Genomic DNA, 23,505 nt, shown 5'->3' with positions numbered 1-23,505 from the left:
CTTTTTTGTCTAATCAATTCAATTTACCACAGGCGGAAACAATCAAAGTGTAGAATTATCTCAGCAGAGAAATGAAAGGTACCTGAGCCAATTTTCAAATGGTGTTCTAAAAAGTCTGTATTCTTGTATTCTTGTGTACATGTGAAATTACGGGGTTTTTTTTTTTGTTCTTTTTAATACATTTATTTATTTATACATTACAATTATTTATGCTTTCTTTTTGCCATTATGATGTACTGAGTGTAGATTAAGAAGGATAAAAAGAATTGTGATGACTGTAGCATCAGGTTGCATTACAACTAAAAAATCAAAGAGGGTCCAAATACTTTTTGAAGATAATTCTCAAAAAAATATAATTGAAAAGTTAATTTATTTCAGTAATTCAACTCAAAAAGTGAAACTCCTATATCCAATAGATTTATTACACCTAGGGCCATATGCAATTAACTTTTTCTCCTAGGAGATAATTTTTCATCTTCACTTTAGAAAAACTTTTCAGGACTGTGTAATGGAAAAAGTACCAACAAGTAGGTGACAAAATACTATCAAAATTAGTTTGAGTATTTTTTTTATTATTATTAGTATTAGTTTTTTGCTGGTGGTTTAAAAGGCAAGTTTAAAAATATCAATTTCAAACATGGATTTCTTTTTATTTTGCTGATAATGCCCTTCAGGCAATAGAAACCCCAAATTCAGTATCTCAGAAAATTAGACTATAGCATCCTTATCCATGATCCGTCTCAGAAGAAAGTTTATTCAGAAGAGGCTTTGTTTTGGGATGACAGCTATGTAGACCAATTTGATGCAGTGTGTGATGTATGGTCTGATCACTGGTAGGCTGTCTCCTCCCCCCCCCCCTCCCCATCAACCTCTGCAGCAATACCCACTGCCAGCACTCATACATGTATTTGTAAAAGAAAACAATTGAATATACCACTGAGCATGTCTACTCAACCTCTTTGTCTGACCATGGTGAGGCCTGTTCTGAGTGAAGCCTGTCCTATTAAACAGTTTTTCAGTCTTCATGCAGTGTGGCTGCATTAAGGCTGGGCATACACTGCTCCTTATTGACTGCTCCTTATTGACTGCTCCATATCAATCGAGCCGTTGATGGCTCGATTGATAATTTCCGACGTGGATCGATTCAGGGGCAAACGCAGGATTTTTAAGGGGTCCAGAAGCACTTATGTCCCCGAGTGCTTCCGAATACAGGTGGCTCCATACTGCCCATGCACAAAAGTGCGCTGGCGTATTACGGAGCTGCCTATCTTTGGAAGTACTCAAGGACACAAGTGTTTCTGAGGGCTTCTGGAAGCAGCAAATTTGAACAGGGGACAGCGCTGGAACAACTCCCCGAGAGAGGAACGGGAGATAGACTTAGTTTGGACAATTCAGTGGAATATGTCACATGTCACATAGCGCAAGCGATACCCATATGATGCGGGGATATATGCATCTGCGGAAGATGGCGGCGCTATATAAATACTAAATAATAATAATTTGCCTCACCAGAATTGCACTTTTATTTAGCTTTCCTATATGACAAGAAGACACAGCCAGCCAGCACTAGGGGAAGAGGGAAACAAAGGTGAATGAGGGAGGGCTGGTGCACATCAAGAGGGCTTCTGAGCGTTTTTCAAATCAACATTGATTTGAAAAGCGCTTGGCTAATGTTACCCTATGTGGGTGTTCCCACAGCAGCGTTGTGACTTTTTTCAAAATCGCAGGTATACCGCAGGTAGCATTTTTTGAGTGATTCATTCAAAAATCGCTCTGAAAATCGCACTCACTAATTGCTAGCGATTGCTATTGTGATTTTGGCGTGCACTAGCCCAGAGAGAAGAGGAGTGGAGAGAAATTGAGAATAGCCTGAGATGGAGCATTATCTGTATTGCAGTCCCACATCACACAGAGGCTACTTGCCTGTAATAGGACTCCTGTCCCTGCCAGTCTCTCACACAAGTCAGAAAGCAGTCCTCCTGGAGTCTAGGGACTGTCAAAAAATGTTCACCTTGTTTAACAAGATGCAGTCATTATGACATAGGGGAGAGACAGATTTTTGCCCACGGACCCTCCAGGCAAGCTCTGCATCATGCTGTGTATATATACCAGCTTGCCTGCCCTTTAATTGCAGTTTTATCAGCTAGCCTAGTATTTTGCATTGCCTTATAACAACAAACCTGAATACACCAGCCCTAAATCGCTGAATGAAAGGGGGCCTGGGGGGAGATTGCCCCTCAGGTGGAGTGGAGAGACTGTGATAGAGCAGATAGCATATCTGTATTGCAGTCCCCCATCACACAGAGGCTACTTGCATGTACTGTGTCTCCTATCCCTGCCAGCCAAATCCAAAAAAGCTTTATTGGCTGGACCAAATACATTTAGCATTGCCAAAGCAAAAACAAAACATTAACAACATGGTGGGGGGATTGTGGGAATAGGGGAAGGATATAGGTATACCATTCATAGGGCTGTGGAGGATGTAAGGGATGGTCAGCCTCTCACACAAGCTGCAGGCAGCCCTCCTGGAGTTTAGGGACTGTCAACAATTTTCAACCTGTGACATACCTTATGTAGCTGTCTACATGCAGTCTTTACAATAGGGAAAGAGCTGAGTTTTTCACACAGACCCTGCAGGCAAGCCTCTGTATATTTACCAGCTTGTCTGCTTCAGCAATTTCAGGGAATTTTTTTTAAAGGTACAGGAGTCTCAGGGGGGTGTTCCATACATCCAGAACCCCCGTCTGGATACGCCAGTGCGATTCCCGTCTCGATCCCCGCGGGCGGACAATGGGCAAAAACGGTGCCCGCGGGGACGAGGGGGAATCGATCCGCGGGGACGCGCCGGCATTGAGCCGCTGGCTCGATACCGGCGCATTATTGCGCAGTGTATGCCTAGCATAAGACCTTGTTATGCCAATGAGTAACATGACCCCGGGGAGGGAAAATGCCTGATTGGGCAGAATTTTGACATTATTCACTTAGGGGTGTACTCACTTTTGTAGCCAGCGGTTTAGACATTAATGGCTGTGTGTTGAGTTATTTTCATGGTATGACAAATATCTGTTGTCTCAAGTATAAGTCATAAGTCTACCCAGCAAAGTTAATGGCTGCACTTAGGGCTCAGGACGGGTTAATGACTGCACTGCGTACAATATTGCAGCCATTAACCCCTCCCATCCCTTTAATACCGCCAATAACTCCTCCAGGCCCACAAGTGCAACAATTATTTACTCTCTCTTATGTAGCCCAGCAGGCACTGACTGGCCAGGGGGGGACGGGTGGCATTCTCCCCCCAGGCCGCCACCACCTCAAACAATCAGGGCCGGTGCAGAGGTGAATTACTTTAAAGAGACTCCGTAACAAAAATTGCATCCTGTTTTTTATCATCCTACAAGTTCCAAAAGCTATTCTAATGTGTTCTTGCTTACTGCAGCACTTTCTACTATAACAGTCTCTGTAATAAATCAATGTATCTTTCCCCTGTCAGACTTGTCGGCCTGTGTCTGGAAGGCTGCCAAGTTCTTCAGTGTTGTGGTTCTGTGATGAATCTCCCCCAGGGGCGTCGCTAGCCCTGTTTTAGGGGGGCACGTGCCCCCAATCTTTCCTGGGGTGCCACGGATCTCCCGGCCGCCGCTGCCCCCTCTGTCAGCGGCTCCCTCCAGCCGCCGCCGCCGCGTCTCAGACCTCAGGATCAGGCGGCGAGCCGGCGACCAATCGTGCGGGCGCTAGGACCCAGCGCCCGCACTGATATGCGGAAGTGACATCACTTCCGCATATCGAGCGGGTGCGTCCAGCGCCCGCTCGTACATCTGGTCGGGTCGCCGCTGATCCTGAGGTCTGCTGAGAGGTAGGGGGGGGAGCGGCGGCGGCTAGAGAGGGGGCCTCCCTGTCACTCACTCACTCACTCACTAAAGGGGCTCCCTGGCACTCACTCACTCCCTAAAGGGGCTCCCTGGCACTCACTCACTCCCTAAAGGGGCTCCCTGGCACTCACTCACTCCCTAAAGGGGCTCCCTGGCACGCACTCACTCCCTAAAGGGGCTCCCTGGCACTCACTCACTCCCTAAAGGGGCTCCCTGGCACTCACTCACTCCCTAAAGGGGCTCCCTGTCACTCACTCACTCCCTAAAGGGGCTCCCTGTCACTCACTCACTCCCTAAAGGGGCTCCCTGTCACTCACTCACTCCCTAAAGGGGCTCCCTGGCACTCACTCACTCCCTAAAGGGGCTCCCCTGGCACTCACTCACTCCCTAAAGGGGCTCCCCTGGCACTCACTCACTCCCTAAAGGGGCTCCCCTGGCACTCACTCACTCCCTAAAGGGGCTCCCCTGGCACGCACCCACTCCCTAAAGGGGCTCCCTGGCACGCACCCACTCCCTAAAGGGGCTCCCTGTCACTCACTCACTCCCTAAAGGGGCTCCCTGTCACTCACTCACTCCCTAAAGGGGCTCCCTGTCACTCACTCACTCCCTAAAGGGGCTTCCTGTCACTCACTCACTCACTCCCTAAAGGGGCTCCCTGGCACGCACTCACTCCCTAAAGGGGCTCCCTGGCACTCACTCACTCCCTAAAGGGGCTCCCTGGCACTCACTCACTCCCTAAAGGGGCTCCCTGTCACTCACTCACTCCCTAAAGGGGCTCCCTGTCACTCACTCACTCCCTAAAGGGGCTCCCTGTCACTCACTCACTCCCTAAAGGGGCTCCCTGGCACTCACTCACTCCCTAAAGGGGCTCCCCTGGCACTCACTCACTCCCTAAAGGGGCTCCCCTGGCACTCACTCACTCCCTAAAGGGGCTCCCCTGGCACTCACTCACTCCCTAAAGGGGCTCCCCTGGCACGCACCCACTCCCTAAAGGGGCTCCCTGGCACGCACCCACTCCCTAAAGGGGCTCCCTGGCACGCACCCACTCCCTAAAGGGGCTCCCTGTCACTCACTCACTCCCTAAAGGGGCTCCCTGTCACTCACTCACTCCCTAAAGGGGCTCCCTGGCACTCACTCACTCCCTAAAGGGGCTCCCCTGGCACTCACTCACTCCCTAAAGGGGCTCCCCTGGCACTCACTCACTCCCTAAAGGGGCTCCCCTGGCACTCACTCACTCCCTAAAGGGGCTCCCCTGGCACGCACCCACTCCCTAAAGGGGCTCCCTGGCACGCACCCACTCCTTAAAGGGGCTCCCTGGCACGCACTCACTAAAGGGGCTCCCTGGCACGCACTCACTCACTAAAGAGGCTCCCTGGCACGCACTCACTCACTAAAGGGGCTCCCTGGCACGCACTCACTCACTAAAGGGGCTCCCTGGCACTCACTCACTCCCTAAAGGGCCTCCCTGTCACTCACTCACTCCCTAAAGGGCCTCCCTGTCACTCACTCACTCCCTAAAGGGGCTCCCTGTCACTCACTCACTGCCTAAAGGGGCTCCCTGTCACTCACTCACTGCCTAAAGGGGCTCCCTGTCACTCACTCACTGCCTAAAGGGGCTCCCTGTCACTCACTCACTGCCTAAAGGGGCTCCCTGTCACTCACTCACTGCCTAAAGGGGCTTCCTGTCACTCACTCACTGCCTAAAGGGGCTTCCTGTCACTCACTCACTGCCTAAAGGGGCTCCCTGGCACTCACTCACTGCCTAAAGGGGCTTCCTGGCACTCACTCACTGCCTAAAGGGGCTTCCTGGCACTCACTCACTGCCTAAAGGGGCTTCCTGGCACTCACTCACTGCCTAAAGGGGCTCCCTGGCACTCACTCACTACCTAAAGGTGCTCCCTGTCACTCACTATCGGGGTCCCTGTCACTCACTACCTAACTGGAGGCGCCTGTCACTCACTAGCTAACCTGGGGGTCCCTGTCACTCACTACCTAACTTGGGGGGGCTACCATATTAAGGGGGCATTCTGCCTATTTATGTAAAATGCTGTCTATTTATGTGCCTCATGACTGCTGAATGTGTCTTGTTGGGAGCCTTATGATTTGTTGGGGGCCTCATGATTGCTGAATTTGTCTTGTTGGGGGCCTCATGATTTGTTGGGGGCCTCATGATTGCTGAATTTGTCTTGTTGGGGGCCTCATGATTGCTGAATTTGTCTTGTTGGGGGCCTCATGATTTGTTGGAGGCCTCATGATTGCTGAATTTGTCTTGTTGGGGGCCTCCTGATTTGTTGGGGGCCTCATGATTGCTGAATATGTCTTGTTGGGGGTCACATGATTGCTAACTGCGAGACTATGGGAAAAGCTGAATCCTTATCATATGAGACAATAGCATTAAACCTACTTTTTTAGCGTTTTAAAACAGAAAATAAAACTGGGAGGTTCTAAAAAATTGAATACATTTTTCAGGAGTAGGATGGATGAAATTGTTTATCTTCACAGTTTATTTTCAACTTGGATTTTCCATAATGTTCATGTATGAGTTAAAACGTTTGTACAGTATTTAGTTTAAATTGCTGTTGCCACTTTGCGATAGATACCGGTAAGTGACTTTTGGGTTGCAGTTTGGGCACTCGGCCTCCAAAAGGTTCGCCACCACTGTCCTAATCTGATGTCCCACCATTGCTAGGTTCATGTAAATTTGTCTCCACCCGTTACCACACCTATATTCTGGTCCATGGCCCACCCATTTTTTGGTGCGGCGCGATAAGCACGCCACACAACGTGATCGTCATATTTTTGGCACGCTAGCTGCAGTGTGCTGAATTCTGCTGCCTACAGTATGTACAGTATACGCTGTTCTCTAGTGCTTGCACTGTGTGCTGATTTACCTCCAGTGTGTACAGTGTAAGGTGTTACTCTGTGCCTTTATTGATTGTAAACCAGCTGTATTGTATGCTGATCCCTGCTACTTTTAGTATGTACAGTATTAGCTGTAAAGCCTGGTACACACATACAATTTTGATTAGCCAATTTTAGCTCTGTTCATAAAATTCATTGTCTGTTGGCCCACTTACTGCACGGGGGTGGGAAATTGGGGGTCAGTGATTGACCAATCAAAATTGTATGTGCGTATACATCTTTGATCTATGCCTATACTGATTGTAAATGATCGAAATAAAGGACAGGGGGCTCCGTCCAATATTTCGATGGGCAGGCCCGTTATCCGTAGCTTACACCGCTGCTAAGTTCATGTACATGTGGCCCCACCCATGGCCACGCCCACTCACCGCATGGCCACGCCCATTACCTCCCCTCCTGGTGCCCACAGGTGCCACTGATCTCCAGGGACCCTAGAAACGCCCCTGATCTCCCCTCTCCAGGCCCCTCTCTGCACACTGCCTGTGTGTTATTTAGATTATGGCAGATTCTCTCTTCTCTCTTATCTTTTACAAGCTGGATAAATCGTCCTCTGAGCTGGCTGGGCTTTCCCATACTGAGGAATTATAGACAAGGGCAAAGCTGTTTGCAAGAAGAAAAGAGCAGCCTGAAACTCCAGTGCATGAGAGATGCAGGGGGAAAGAAACACACAAATGATCTCTTGAGATACAAAAGGAAGGGTGTATACAGCCTGCTTGTGTATGGATGTATTTTCTATGTGTGGACATACTGTACATCAACCTACTTCCTGTTTTGGTGGCCATTTTGTTTGTTTATAAACAAACTTTTTAAAACTGTTTTTAACCACTTTTAATGCGGCGGGGAGCGGCGAAATTGTGACAGAGGGTAATAGGAGATGTCCCCTAACGCACTGGTATGTTTACTTTTGTGCGATTTTAACAATACAGATTCTCTTTAAAAGTTAGCAGCTCCACAGCCACCGGATTCAGACTAGCTGCTCTGTATACACACATGGGGAGAAGCAGCCAGGGCTTTCAGTGCAGCGAGTTCCCCAGTGCAGAGAAGAGTGCCACCACTCAGCACTGTCTGCAGGAAAGGATCAGATGCCTGGCTGGGAATTCCTTCTTCTACTGTGAATCTGCATGCCTGTGTGTTTGACACCAATCCCCCACTCCACAGCATTAGGTAGCCCCTCTCTATAGAGTGAGACCCAGCAGGTCTCCTTCCCCAAATAGAAGCAGTATAGCTGCCAGCATGCCCTTTTCCTCTATAGAGGCACAACTGCTCCCAGCATGTCCTTCCCCTCCATAGTGGTACCACAAGTCCAAGCATGCCCTTTTCCCTTAATAGATACACCAAAGTTCCCAAGAAGTATCCCCCTCCCCTTTAGAGGTGCTAAAGCTGCCAGTATGCCCTTCTCCATAGAGGCACTTCTGCTCGGATCATGCCCCTCCCCCCTCTATAGAGTTACCACAGCCCCAGCAAGTCTTCCCCCTATAGAGCCACTACTGTTGCCAGCAGGCCCTTCTTCTCCATAGAGGCACTACTGTTCCCAGCATTCCATCCCCCTTCATAGAGACACCACAGCCCCGGCAAGTTCCCGCCCTCCCCTATAGGGGACACTAAAGCTACCAGCATGCCCTTCTCCGCTATAGAGGCACTACTGCTCCCAACATGCCCATCCATCTCCATAGAGACACCACAGCTCCCAGCAAGCCCCTCCCTAGAAGCACCATGGCTCCCATCGTGCTCCCTTCCTTCCAAAGAGGCACCACAAGTCCCAGCATACCGCTACTCCATATATTGTTGGGTTGTACCCCAGGGCCCCACAGCTAGTTGCTGGGCCCCCTTGGTCTCCCCAAAATTGAATAATGGACCGCCGGAGCTTCTGCAGTGTATTCATAGCAGAGCGCACTCACCAGTCCAGCTGGCGCGCCCATCTGCTCATCTGTCCCTGGGGGACATTCTAATACTATATGGAGGAGGATCGGCATGCTGGAAGCTGTGGCGCCGCTATGGAAGGAGAGGAGCATGATGGGAGCTAAAGAGCCTCTATGGTTGGAAGAGGCATGCTAGGAGCTGTGTTGCCTCTAGAGAAGAGGAAGGGCATGCTGGCAGCTGTAGTGCCTCTATACAGACCATGGGGGGCATGCTGGGAGCTGTTCGCAGTTTGCCCCTATGGTAACACCGGCTGTAGCTAGCCCGGTGTTGGGTCCGTCTTTGGTTGAATAGGTTCCTTCAGTATACGAGCATTATGTAGACGAGTGTATCTGTACCGGGCATGCGCAAGTAACATTCACACATGCCCAGTAAAATGAAGTGCTTTTGCATGAAGGAAAAGAGCCATGCACAAGTGCCTTAGTTCTACTGGACATGTGTGGATCTCATTTGCGCATGCCCAGTATGGACACACTTGCCCACGGTCAAGCTTGTGCACTGAAGAAATCTATTTGACCATTTCCCTGTACTGTCATTGCTGTCAGATGGGGTATTGTGAAATACTGAAGGGAGGGGACAGGCAGTGTGGCTGCATTAAGGCTGGTACACACAATGCTATTTCTCATCAGATCCATGGGTCGAATTAAAAATGTCTAGCATGTCTGATCTGCTCCCAATCGATTTTTTGATCGGGAATAGATTACACATGCCATAAATTATCAATTTGACCCACCAATCTGATGGAAAATAGCATTGTGTGTATTAGGCATTATGAAGCTTGTGGCACCTGCTTCATTTAGGGACCTGAGCACAAATGACTTAAAGAGAAACTCCGACCAAGAATTGAACTTTATCCCAATCAGTAGCTGATACCCCCTTTTACATGAGAAATCTATTCCTTTTCACAAACAGACCATCAGAGGGCGCTGTATGACTGATATTGTGGTGAAACCCCTCCCACAAGAAACTCTGAGGACCGTGGTACTCCTGGCAGTTTCCTGTCTGTGAACCTTGTTGCATTGTGGGAAATAGCTGTTTGCAGTTTCCAACTGCCAAAAAAGCAAGCAGCAGCTACATCACCTTCCAGCAGTAAAAATGTCACCATGTAATAAATGTCAGAATGTAAATCAGGGATTTAAAAGATTTCACAATGGGCAAACACTGACTAAATCATTTATACATAATTATTGTAAAAATAAAAGCACTTTATTACATTATTTTCACTGGAGTTCCTCTTTAAAGAACAAGCGACACTCATGCTAACCTAGAAATAAAAAACACATATATAAGTAGATAAATACTACTTCTACTTACATAACAGATGTATTGTGCTATCCACGTAATGATTCCTGTGAATTTTATAAAGGAAAAGCAGAAAATCCTTTTCTAGGCAGTGGCCATTTTGCCAAGCTAATGCTGACATCATATCCTCCCTGACTCTTGTTCCCCCCCCCCCCCCTCCCTTCTCTTGCTCATTGTGTATTCATTAGCTGCCCTCCTCCCAGAGTCTTCAGACACTCACACTGAGGTGTATACTAACAACTGCACTGTCTTTTTTATTTACACATCCAATCACTGAGTCACCTTAGCCTTGCTTGTAAACACAAGTGATCAGATGGTGTTTCTGATAAGCAGCTAGGCAGGTAAATAAATGGAAGAGGAGAAATATATTATAGATAAAAAGAACTCCCAGCATTCAACTCTTTGGCACTGTTTGGCACTAGGGCCAGTGCTCCTAAAGTATGTGATAACTACAAACCTTAACAGCAGAAAAAGTTTTTCAAGTTTTGAATGCAGGATTAGCATCTTTATCACTTAAAGAGAATCTGTATTGTTAAAACTAACATACCAGTGCGTTAGGGGACATCTCCTATTACCCTCTGACACAATTTCGCTGCTCCTCGCCACATTTAAAGTGGTTAAAAACAGTTTTAAAAAGTTTGTTTGTAAACAAACAAAATGGCCACCAAAACAGGAAGTAGGTTGATGTACAGTATGTCCACACATAGAAAATACATCCATACACAAGCAGGCTGTATACAGCCTTCCTTTTGAATCTCAAGAGATCATTTGTGTGTTTCTTTCCCCCTGTTCTCATGCACTGAAGTTTCAGGCTGCTGGTTTCTTCCTGCAAACAGCTTTGCCCTTGTCTGTAATTCCTCAGTATGTGAAAGCCCAGCCAGCTCAGAGGATGATTTATCCAGCTTGTAAAAGATAAGAGAGAAGAGAGAAGCTGCCCTAATCTAAATAATACGCAGGCAGTGTGCATAGAGGGGCCTGGAAGGGGGAGTTCATAGCAGAACCACAACACTGAAGAACTTGGCAGCCTTCCAGACACAGGCCGACAAGTCTGACAGGGGAAAGATACATTGATTTATTACAGAGACAGTGATAGTATAAAGTGCTGCAGTAAGCCAGAACACATTAGAATAGCTTTTGGAACTTGTAGGATGATCAGTGCTGGGCCGAAATTATGCATTAGCGTAATTACGCATTGTAATTCACTACAAATGCACCGTAAGCGTTACGTGTAAGGTTACGGTATTACACGTAATTAATTACGCGTAGACCGTAGGTTACGTTATTACGCGTAACAAATTACGCGTAAGACCGTAAACTCCCATTGAAATTACACAGTCTGCCGTAATCGTGTAATATTACGCTCCTGTATAATATAAAAAAGCCGCTGACTTTAAGGGTTAATAGCAAAGCCCCCTTAAGTGCTAAGAGCCTCAAATTTGGAGAATATATTAAGGAGATCAGAAGGAATAAGAGGAACATTTTTTTTTTTCAAAAAGACCTTATAGTTTTAAAAAAAAAACGATTTTAAAGTTTCAAAGGAAAAATATATACATTTAAAAACCCGCCGAATTTAATGGTTAATAGCAAAGCCTGCTTAAAATTTAGGAACACCAAATTCCCAGGGTATATTAAGGGGATCAGTGGGAATAAGAGGAAATTTTTTTTTTTCAAAAAGACCTTATAGTTTTTGAGAAAATCGATTTTTAAGTTTCAAGAGCAAAAATGTCTTTTAAATGCGGAAAATGTCAGGTTTTTTTGCACTGGTAACAATAGTGTATTATTTTCATAGATTCCCCCAAGTGGGAAGAGTTTTACTTACTTCGTTCTGAGTGTGGGAAATATAAAAAAAAAACGACGTGGGGTCCCCCCTCCCAGACCTCTTTAACCCCTTGTCCCCCATGTAAGCTGGGATAGCCAGAATGCGGAGCACCGGCCACGTGGGGCTCTGCACCCTGACTATACCAGCCCGCATGGTCCATGGATTGGGGGGTCTCGGAAGGGGAGGGGCAGCCAAGCTTTCCCCTCCCCCTCCGAGCCCTTGTCCAATCCAAGGACAAGGGGCTCTTCTCCACCTCCGAAAAAAAGGGGTCCCCCAGATGCTCACCCCCCCTCCCAGGAGAAATGAGTATAGGAGTACTTGTACCTCTTACCCATTTCCTTTAAGAGTTAAAAGTAAATAAACACACAAACACTTAGAAAAAGTATTTTAATTGAACAAAAAACATAACCACGAAAAAAGTCCTTGAATATTCTTAATTAACCATTAATACTTACCTGTCCCTTTAAATAAATGATCCCTCGCAATAGCCTCGGAAATGTTCTATCAGTTACAATGTAACAAAGTTATTACAATGTAACAACTTTGTTACATTGTAACTACGCCGCACCCGACGTCACTCGCCGCTCAGCCGCCGCATACACTTACGCGTCCTTGCAGGACGCTAAGTCCCCGCCGGCTCCCACTGTCCACCCCGCCCACATCTGTCACCCACATGTCACCCACATGTGGGTGACATGTGGGAGAGGCGGGGAGGGCAGCGGGAGCCGGCGGGGACTTTCCGCATTTAAAAGACATTTTTGCCCTTGAAACTTAAAAATCGATTTTCTCAAAAACTATAAGGTCTTTTTGAAAAAAAAAATTTTTCCTCTTATTCCCACTGATCCCCTTAATATTCCCTGGGAATTTGGTGTTCCTAAATTTTAAGCAGGCTTTGCTATTAACCGTTAAAGTCGGCGGGTTTTTAAATGTATATATTTTTCCTTTGAAACTTTAACATCGATTTTCTCAAAAACTATAAGGTCTTTTTGGAAAAAAAAAAATCCTCTTATTCCTTCTGATCTCCTTAATATATTCTCCAAATTTGCTCTCAGCAATTAAGGGGGCTTTGCTATTAACCCTTAAAATCGGCGGCTACCTAACATTGATCCATGCGTCAACTTTTCCGCTTGGGAACATTGCCTATTTGCCTTACGCATTAATTGCTAGTAGGAAATTATGCGTAAGGCAATAACGTAACAACCTGCATTACGGTATTCTCACGCGTAATTGCGTAAGGGCCATGCGTAATTACAGACATGAACCGTAGATAAATGTCTATGCCTTAAGCGTAATTCCGTAATGCGTAATAGCGTAAAATTACGCGTAATGATCCGTAAGCGTAGTTTTTTCCATTACGCCAAGCACTAAGGATGATAAAAAACAGGATGCAATTTTTGTTACGGAGTCTCTTTAATACACTCAGACCAGTTGCTGTTGAAATTTGATTTTTATGGTGACAATACCGCTTTAAAGAGCGGGGCTGGTGGTGGCTGCATTATGCACCATGACTGAGGGGACCCTGGCTGCACCCAACAATAAACTGAGCAGAGGAGGAGACACTCACTGATACACCACTGTGCTCCCCTGAATGCAGAGTAGCAGCACAGCAGTCTCAGCTCATTCAGGTATACACCTGCTCTCTACGACCTGGTTAACCTGCATGTCACCTGATTACACGTGATGTGTAGGAGATGGAGAATGAGATAGGCAAAAAGCAGATGGCCACTAGCTGCGGAGGATGGACACATTGCTGGAGGAGGTAAGACTGTTAAGCACAACCTCTGCACCACTACTCTGTTTATACTGGAGGAGAGTAGGAGGGTGACCACTAGGGGAGCTAAATGCATAGGGGACCACTAAACAACCAAACCTAGGGCTTACTGTAAAGGGGAGGGGGGACCACAAGATCACTAGGGAGTGCTATATGGAGATTGAGGGACCATAAGACCAACAAGGAATACTTTCAGGGAGATTTTTTTAGCATCTATTTTTTCTGTCATCATCTTTTGCAGCACCCTTCTACACCCTTCATGTCACCGACTGCCTAGTCTAATATCCTACCATATTATAATGCATTTATACAGCACTGACATCATCTGCAGCACTTTACAGAGTACATAGTCATGTTACTGATTGTCCTCAGGAGCTCACACTCTAATCCCTACCATAGTCATAGTCTAATGTCCTTTCGTATTATTAGTATTAGTAGCTGGATAGTGTAATAGTTAAGGGCTCTGCCTCTGATGTAGGAGTCCTGGGTTCAAATCCTGGCTCTTCCGACTCGGTAAGCCAGCACCTATTCAGTAAGGAGTTCATTGGGCAAGTCTCCCTAACACTGCTACTGCCTACTGAGTGCGCTCTAGTGGCTGCCTCGCAAGCGCTTTGAGTCCGACAGGAGAAAGGCGCTATACAAAAAAAGGAATTAATATTATGTTTTTATGGAGCACTGACATCATCTGCAACACTTTACAGAGTACATAGCCATGTCCCTGACTGTCCTCAGAGGAGCTCACACTCTAATCCCTACCACAGTCATAGTCTAATGTCCTCCCATATTATTATTATGTATTTATATAGCACTGACATCTTCTGCAGCACATTACAGAGTACATAATTGTGTCACTGACTATCCTCAGAGGAGCTCACACTCTAATCCCTACCATAGTCACAGTCTAATGTCCTACTGTATTATTATTATTATGTATTTATATAGCACTGACATCTTCTGCAGCACATTACAGAGTACATAATGGTGTCACTGACTGTTCTTAGAGGAGATCAAACGCTAATAACTACCATAGTCATATGTCCATTGTAGTCTAGAGCCAATTTAGGGGTAAGCCTTTTAACTTATCTGTATTTTTTTGTAATGTGGGAGGAAACAGAAGTGCCCAAAGGAAACCCACATAGACAAAGGGAGAACATACAAGCTTAATCCAGATAGTACCCTCAAAGGCCCAAAGTGCACCAAGAAAATGTCCCCCACGTAACTACACCCCCAGCCTGAAATGCTTAAGGTAACTGCAAAATGTATTGTTACTTTAAACCACCATTGAAACATATCTTTATTGCATGCAAATGTATTTGGGCTGCGGATTCCGTGACCAGGCCTCTAGGTTGTGATTTCTCCCTGGGCCGAATGGTCCCCTGCAGCCCAGTATTTCCCCCCTGCCCCTTTCCTTGTTAATTGTTGTGGCCGGGACTTTCAGACCTGTGTTTTCATGGCATTTCCTTTCCTCATAGTATCACTTACCGCTGGGTACATTGCTGCAAATGGGAATGTCACTATTAGTACACACATTACTCAGTGTGCTCAATGTGTCCCATGACTCGTGTATAAGTCGAACCCTATACTTTTATGAAGTGAAACAGATCTAAATTGCTAGACTTATACTCGAGTATATATGGTATCTATCTATCTACCCTATATAATAGTAGCCCTGTCACTGCATCCTCTCGTGTCTCTGTGTCCGTGCATTGTGCCTGGTGTGCATGTGTGGCATGTGGACAGATTTCAGACAGCAAAAAGGAAGAACGCAGGGGGAAAGGTGGGTGTGTGTACATTCATTTGTGCACAGGTGAGTAAAATAGAACTTGTACTCTAATCTCAGGTTTACTTTAAAATCAGTTGCCAAAAAAGGACAAGATCTGTTTATTTTTTACAAATTCCTACATGGCAATTGCATGTTTGGTGTTTTCACAGTTACATTGGAAAGTCACCTCCATACGCATAAGTACATTCCATTAGTGAGCCTGAAAATCGAAGGGACAAAATTGTAACCCTAGTTTCAGCCACGTTGCCCAGATGTAGCTACGGGAAGGCAAGGACACATCATAGTTACATAGTTATTTTGGTTGAAAAAAGACATACGTCCATCGAGTTCAACCAGAGAACAAAGTACAACACCAGCCTACTCCCTCAGATATCCCTGTTGATCCAGAGGAAGGCGAAAAAAACGTTACAAGGCATGGTCCAATTAGCCCCAAAAGGGAAAAATTCCTTCCCGACTCCAGATGGCAATCAGATAAAATCCCTGGATCAACATCGTTAGGCATTACCTAGTAATTGTAGCCATGGATGTCTTTCAACGCAAGGAAAGCATCTAAGCCCCTTTAAATGCAGGTATAGAGTTTGCCATAACGACTTCCTGTGGCAATGCATTCCACATCTTAATCACATCATCAAAAGTAAGAAAAAAAAATCTGATGACTGGATCTAGATTCCTCTCATTAGCAGCAGAGGCGTATCTAGAGGGGTACAGACATGGCTCATGCCATGGGTGCCACAGCACAAAGGGCGCCATGCCTGCCCCTGTGCTGCACCGCCATGCCTGCCCCCATGCCATATGGGGAACATGGCTACTTAACTTATGTATGTAGGGTGCTCTTGGCTTAGTGTTAGAAAAGAGGACAGAGAGAGAATAGGAAGAGATAGTTCCAAAAACTAACTTCAGCAATATCCCAAGCCAAAAAACACAGGCAACAATAACACATGTACACGAGAAACAATGCTGTTTTGAAAGGGGAAGGGGGCTCTGATGGGAGGGAGGGGGCTCTATTTCAGTGTTTGCCATAGGCTCAATATTACCCAGATACGCCCCTGATTAGCAGAGGGGAAATAGAGTATAGTGTTTATTTAACAAGCAAACCATGTTATCTAAAAAAAGAAACATCCTGGTGTTATATTGTAACATATATTGTAGTATTCCCCAATTCTTATTACAAATACCCTGTGCTTTGCCCCCCCCCCTTCACCTGCCACAGAGTCCCCTCCGTGTGCATGTGCCCACCATGCACGCGCGTGCACCACTACCCTTTCCCCGCTGCAAGCTCAGTACTTGGCAGTTGTAATATGTGTGTGCAGCACTGCATCCATACCAGGCACATTACAACTGCCTATTAGTATATTAGATACTGCTATTAGATAAAAGCAGTTACTTATTAGGCCCACAAGATGGAGCCCTAACGCTAGGATACCACAGATACAATCTAATCAGTGAGAGAATTAAAAAGTAGAATATATATATTAACCACTTCAGGATTCGGCGTACGCTTAACTACGCCCCTGAATCCTGAAGTGGATTGCATGGAAACGGCCGCTCGTATGAGCGGCCGTTCCATGTCAGTTCACGGAGGGTGTCTCCGTGAACACCCTGCGAGCCGCCGATCGTGGTTCGCAGGGTAAATGTAAACACACGGGGAAGATCTTCCCCGGTGTTTACATGTATACGGCGCTGCTGCGCAGCAGCGCCGTGGCGGAGATCGGCGATCCCCGGCCTCTGATTGGCCGGGGACCGCCGGCACCTGATAGGCTGAAGCCTATCCCATCAGGCGCAGGACGGAATTCCGTCCTGCGCCGCTCACAGGGGGAGGTAGAGGGAGGGAAGGGGAAGGCGGCCAGGAAGCGCTGCGGAGGGGGGCTTTGAAGAGAGCCCCCCCGCAAGCGCAAGCAGCCGGCGGCGATCAGACCCCCCCAGCAGGACATCCCCCTAGTGGGGAAAAAAGGGGGGAAGTCTGATCGGCCTGGCTGCTAGCTGATCGGTGCTGCGGGCTGGAGAGCCCACGCAGCACCGATCAGCAAAACCACCCGGTATCCGGAAGTGGTTAACCACTTAAGCCCACAGGGTTGTTTATTTTTTGCATCTGAACAACTTTCACCTCCCATTCATGTGCCAATAACTTTATCACTACTCATCAAAATGAATTGGTCTATAGCTTGTTTTTTCTGCCACCAATTAGGCTTTCTTTGGGTGATACATTTTGCTAAGAATTAATTTATTCTAAATCCATTTTAACAGGAATATTAAGAAAGAAATGGAAAAAAAATCATTATTTCTCAGCTTTTGGCCATTATAGTTTGAAATTAATACATGCTACCGTAATTAAAACCCATGTATTTTATTTGCCGATTTGTCCCACTTATTACACCATTTAAATTATGTGCCTATCACAGTGGCCTCAATTCACGGAGCTTTATCAAACACTTTATCAAACATTTGATAATTTTCCTCATGGGTAAAAACGAATTTTTAATTCACTAATGTTTTATAGATTTATCGAATGTTTTATCGATAAAACATTCGGTATATCTATAAAACATTAGTGAATTCAAAATTAGATATTTGCCGATGCCGATATTTTATTTGGAAATAAAGGTGCATTTTTTCAATTTGCGTCCATCACTACTTACAAGCCCATAATTAAAAAAATTATATTAATATACTCCTTTGACATGCATATTTAAAAAGTCCAGACCCTTAGGTAACTATTTATGTATTTTTTTATTGTAATTTTTTGATTTTTTATTAACAATTTTATTTGGGCATTTTTTGATGTGGGAGGTAAACAGCTAATTTTAAATGTAAAAAAATGTATTTATTTAATAAAAAGTGGGTGTGGTTTTACCATTTGGCCACAAGATGGACACAGTCAAAAGGTCCTGGGAGCAATTGATCTCGCTCCCAGGAACAAGAATGAATTTTTTTTCACTTAGAAAAACTGCAGCCTCTGATTAGAGGCTGTCTGTTTTTCTGGGGGGGGGGGGGGGGGAGGACTTTGATCAATTAATGGGATCTATAATCCTATTCATTGATCGCTGGGCTAACGGCCGGTGGGAGTGCGTGCAGCCCAACTGGACTTCCTTTTTCATACTGCATATACAGGCTATGGCAGTGCCTGTGATCTAACTAGCCTGGCCTAGCCTGGAATGGAATATACAAGTGTGTGTAGTAGGCAACTGATATGCACAGCACTAAGTTATTCTACAGTATGTGAACACAAGCTGTTCAGGTATTGAGATAGTGCTTCTTCTCATGGCTTGTTTGATATTTGCAAACAATCTAACATTGTTTTTTCCCCTTAGTCTGAATAAATGTATTGCTACACAGATGCAACCAAAATGCATTTCTAAACAAGCCCTGATTTTCATCACAGGAGCCTATAGGCACGGATATCCTGGCACCCTAGACCATACCTCCCAACTTTTTGAGATGAGAAAGAGAGACACTTAAGCCATGCCCCTGCCACACCCCTGATCACATCCCGGCACACCCCTAGTCACGCATACCATAAAGATTTCATTAGAAAAATATGTTGTTTTATAATTCAAACCACACTGATCCTTACTATCCTGGCTCATTTTCCTTCGTATTAACATTTTAAAATTAGTAATATATCAATTTAAAGGATAGGAATAATGTTTAGAGTCAATCAAACACGATTTTCAGTATAGAAATATTTACTTAGAAAAAGTGACAAAGTCCTAAAAGAGGGACAAATGAGGAGGAAAAAGGGACAGAGGAACTGGGCTCCCAAAGAGGGACAGTTGGGAGCTATGCCCTAGACTTCGCCCTCCATGAAGCAACAAACCCCCACTGAACAGCACACCAAGTGTGTTGGCTGGCCCAGCTGTCACTTCTCCCTTATTTCTCTTGCCTGTCATAGGTAGCTACAGGTGCCGTTTAGTATTAGGTATCCAGAGGTACCAGGTGCGTAACTTCTCATTTATGCTCTGCTCCATTCTCTGCATAGGGAAGGAGGGAGGGAGGCGCTCGAGGAGCAGAGTGAGCCGCCTTTCCATTAGTGTTGGGCGAACACCTGGATGTTCGGGTTCGGGAAAGTTCGCCGAACATGGCCGCAATGTTCGGCATGTTCGGGCCGAACCCCGAACTCCCCGAACATCCCGCTTGTAGGGGCCCTATGGGGTCGCAGGCATAAGGGGGGAGCATGCCCCGATCGCGGGGGGGGTCGGAATTTCCCCCCACCCCCTCCGCTAGCGCTCCCCCCTCTTCCCGCTTCCCCATACAAAAGTTGCAAGAAGTACCTGTGTCCGGGTGGTAGTGGGTGGCTGTCTGGCTGGCAGTGGGCGGCACTATGCAGTGACTAAATGAGGAGGAGGAGTCCGGAGAGTGACGCGTTGAGGGAGGCCGGGCAGCGGGCGGTTCAGCAGTAGTACTGCTGAACCGCCCGCTGCCCGGCCTCCCTCAACGCGTCACTCTCCGGACTCCTCCTCCTCATTTAGTCACTGCATAGTGCCGCCCACTGCCAGCCAGACAGCCACCCACTACCACCCGGACACAGGTACTTCTTGCAACTTTTGTATGGGGAAGCGGGCAGAGGGGGGAGCGCTAGCGGAGGGGGTGGGGGGAATTTCCGACCCCCCCCCGCGATCGGGGCATGCTCCCCCCTTATGCCTGCGACCCCATAGGGGGGCCGTATTCGGTCGAACAGGGCCCTGTTCGGCCGAACAGGGGCCCTGTTCGGCTAGTAATTTGGCAGTTCGGGCGAACGCGAACAGTTTGGCCGAACACCACCAGGTGTTCGGCCGAACTCGAACATCACCCGAACAGGGTGATGTTCTGCAGAACCCGAACAGTGGCGAACACTGTTCGCCCAACACTACTTTCCATCACCAAGCATCTGTAGGCACCTGCTAGCCTCGCCCTGGGAGCAATTTAGCCTAGAAACAGTCCCTCTTTGGGAACCCTGTCCCTCTTTCTTCCTCATCCGTCCCTCTTTTAGGAATCATTCATGTACTGATCTTTGTAAATATATGTATTTTTTTAATTGAAAATGTGTTTAACTGAGCCCTTAACTTTACTCTCAGCAATTATAGTGATGCATTTCTGATCTAAAATGTTAAACTGAAGAAAAACTACTGATGATAGAAAGGTCCAGTGTAGTTTGAATGATAAGATCTTTTGATTTTGAATTCTGCTGTGTGCTATACATGGCGGGGAGGGGGGGGGGGGGGGGATCATAACACTAGTGCATAGCACTAGCCTGCTGTGGGAGATTGCAGCCCCGTATAAACACACCATGATAACAATGATAATAACTGCAACAAAAGATGAACATTTCCTCAGAAGATGCTGTCAGGCTTGGCGTAAAGTTATTTTCACAAACAGGTTTTTCAGGAGAGATGGGAATTTAAGATGTTGCCTCCGGGTAACATAACTTTGTGTTCTTTTTGCAGTTATACTGGTTTAACACAAAACAGAAAAGATATACTGTTGCATTATTGCTGTATTTTGCCATTGTCACTACAATACTTTCAAAAGAAGGCATCATTCCCACCTTGCAGCACAAGAGTCCCAGGTTCCAAACCTAGGGTGCATACAGACATCCAATTTTGAATGGCCAATTTTATCTCTTCCGTGTAGTACAAGAGATCACCTGCACAATCTGTCTGTAGTGTTCTAAATCTGTAGCCCCTGACACTAAATGAAGGTGGTAAAATTGGCCAGTAATTGGTCAATCAAAATTGGATGTGTGTATGCAGCCTTAACCAATGATGCCATATGGAGGGCACTGTAATGTATGTTATGCCTGTGTGTGCGAAGGATTCCTCTGGTACTCCAGTTTTCAAAAAAAAAAAAAATTACAAGCAGCATAGGCTATATAGACAGTTTCTGGTTGTAGAGCAGCACCCATCCACTGGAAGACTTCAATGACGTGCCTCAGGTCACAGCTCTCCACACCACTGGGACTGAGAATTACAAAAATCCACTTGAGCAGGCACCGTCAAAATATAAAAATAGGCTGTTTATTGATCACATGGATAAAAGGAAGTCAACAACGACAGACCGCTGTTTCGAGCTTCGTGCTCTTTGTCAAGTTGTCAAAAACGGCAATACTTGCAGTTTTTGCACTTATTGCAGTTTTTGACAACTTGACAAAGAGCACGAAGCTCGAAACAGCGGTCTGTCGTTGTTGACTTCCTTTTATCCATGTGATCAATAAAGAGCCTATTTTTATATTTTGACGGTGCCTGCTCAAGTGGATTTTTGTCAACCACCATAGGCTAAAAGATGTTTCCTGTTAATTGGCCAAAGATTATGGTAGGGATATTAGATTGTAAGCTCTTCTGAGGGCCAGTCGGACACTAGTGATGGTCATGTCTAGGAGAACTCATGGAGAAGCATGTGATTTGTTTGATCACCTGATCGATTGCAAAATTCTGATCTGTTGTGATCACATGCTGCTTTAGCACATGATCATGCAGGGCCAGTTCTAGCTACAATTTGTGATGAAATTAACCTAAAGTGGCATTAGGTTCTACTTTTCTTAAATTGAACCTCCAGGGTCCCAAAACTGGCTTGGTTTGGGCATGCAGGTGCTTCTGGCGCAAAAAAACAGCGCTGTTACCAGCTTTCCCCAGGTATTAGTGCCGACCACCGTTGTTACCCCCCCATCTCGTATTCATTCACACCACCACTGTGCACTGGCCTCCATAACTGGACGGGCTTTCTTGGAGTCCTAGCCAGCCGATATTTCCCCAATACCTGAGGAGAGGGAGAAAAACACAAAATACACCGGGAGCCCAATCTGGTGAAGTACGTTGCAATGAGTGGGAAAGAAAAGCGTATATACTTTATACTCACAAAATTAGGTTGCTCCAAGAGGCAACCACTTTAAAAGCATGAGGGAAAGTACCGCCCCCTCTCTTCCTTTGATTAGGTGGATAGGTCGCAGCTCCAAATAAAATGTCGGCTGGAAGGTTGATCTACCAGCCGGTGTCCCTTGCCAAAGAGATAAAACATACAATGCAATGGGGTGAAGGTGCCAAGCAATATACAACTTAATAAATGTAATGGTAGGGTCCTACCTTCCAATAAGGAGAACTTGCTTAGAAAATATCAAAGAACTTTATTACACACTGGACAACACGTTTCACCACTCAAGGTAGCTTCCTCAGGTCAATGACCGTGCTTAAAAAACGAAAGACATATACTCCTTATCAGACACATGAATAGTATATACATGAGATACAACCAGTATTCAACAAAAAAAAAAATACATCAGATCGTCCAATAAGAATGGTATATATGGACTATATGTAGAATTTAGAGAGTGACAAGAGTGAACATTAGGGTTTTTAGTAATAAAAAATTCATGGAAGTATAGTACATACCCCACACAAGAGTGCAAATTGTATAGAGTAATAACAAATACATGAGTATACATAAATCTGCTACTATTTAATACATATGCTACACTTTCTATTAGCACACTATAAGCCCCTTCCAGTTTATGTAAAAAAAAGTGAATTGCATATGGGCCCTGAAGTGTTACTGTGAGCACAGAAAGGGTTAAGGTTCCCATACATCATACGATGTATGGGAAGATCGACCAAGAGAGAAATCTCTCTCTAATCGCATCTGATTGGAGAGAGATCTGTTGGTTGCCCATACACCAGCAGCAGATTAATTCCCGAGAGATTTCAGCATGAAAACTTTTCATGAATCAGCCTAGTGATGCCACCTCATCGCCTTGCTGACCCTGGCTGCATCCCCCCAAATAAAAGTGTACCCGCTCGGTGCCTAAATACTTTACCTGCTGGTGTCCGGACAGCTCTCTCTCTGTCCTCCCTCACACACACGCGCCCCACGTGCTTGCCAGCATATTGCACATGGGCACGTGTGTGACATCACCTTTGCAGTTTTGATTTGCAGCATCAGGAGCTTGTTCCCTTTGGGCCATTGTTGAATTGGGGGTTGGTATATATTACTTCCCTTCAGAATCATATGAATTCTACCTAAGTATATTACCTCCTTAATTAGTTGGTCCTGTTTGTTTGCTGTGCCATGCTGTGTATTGCCTGCAGCTCTGGCTCACTAGTATTTATACCAGGGTCAGATTTACCATAAGTCACGTGCCTACAGGTGCCTGATGGTGGAA

The sequence above is a fragment of the Hyperolius riggenbachi genome, chromosome 6, assembly GCF_040937935.1.
Source record: "Hyperolius riggenbachi isolate aHypRig1 chromosome 6, aHypRig1.pri, whole genome shotgun sequence".
Lineage (NCBI taxonomy): Eukaryota > Metazoa > Chordata > Amphibia > Anura > Hyperoliidae > Hyperolius > Hyperolius riggenbachi.
Note: the sequence above shows the minus strand (reverse complement) of the source record.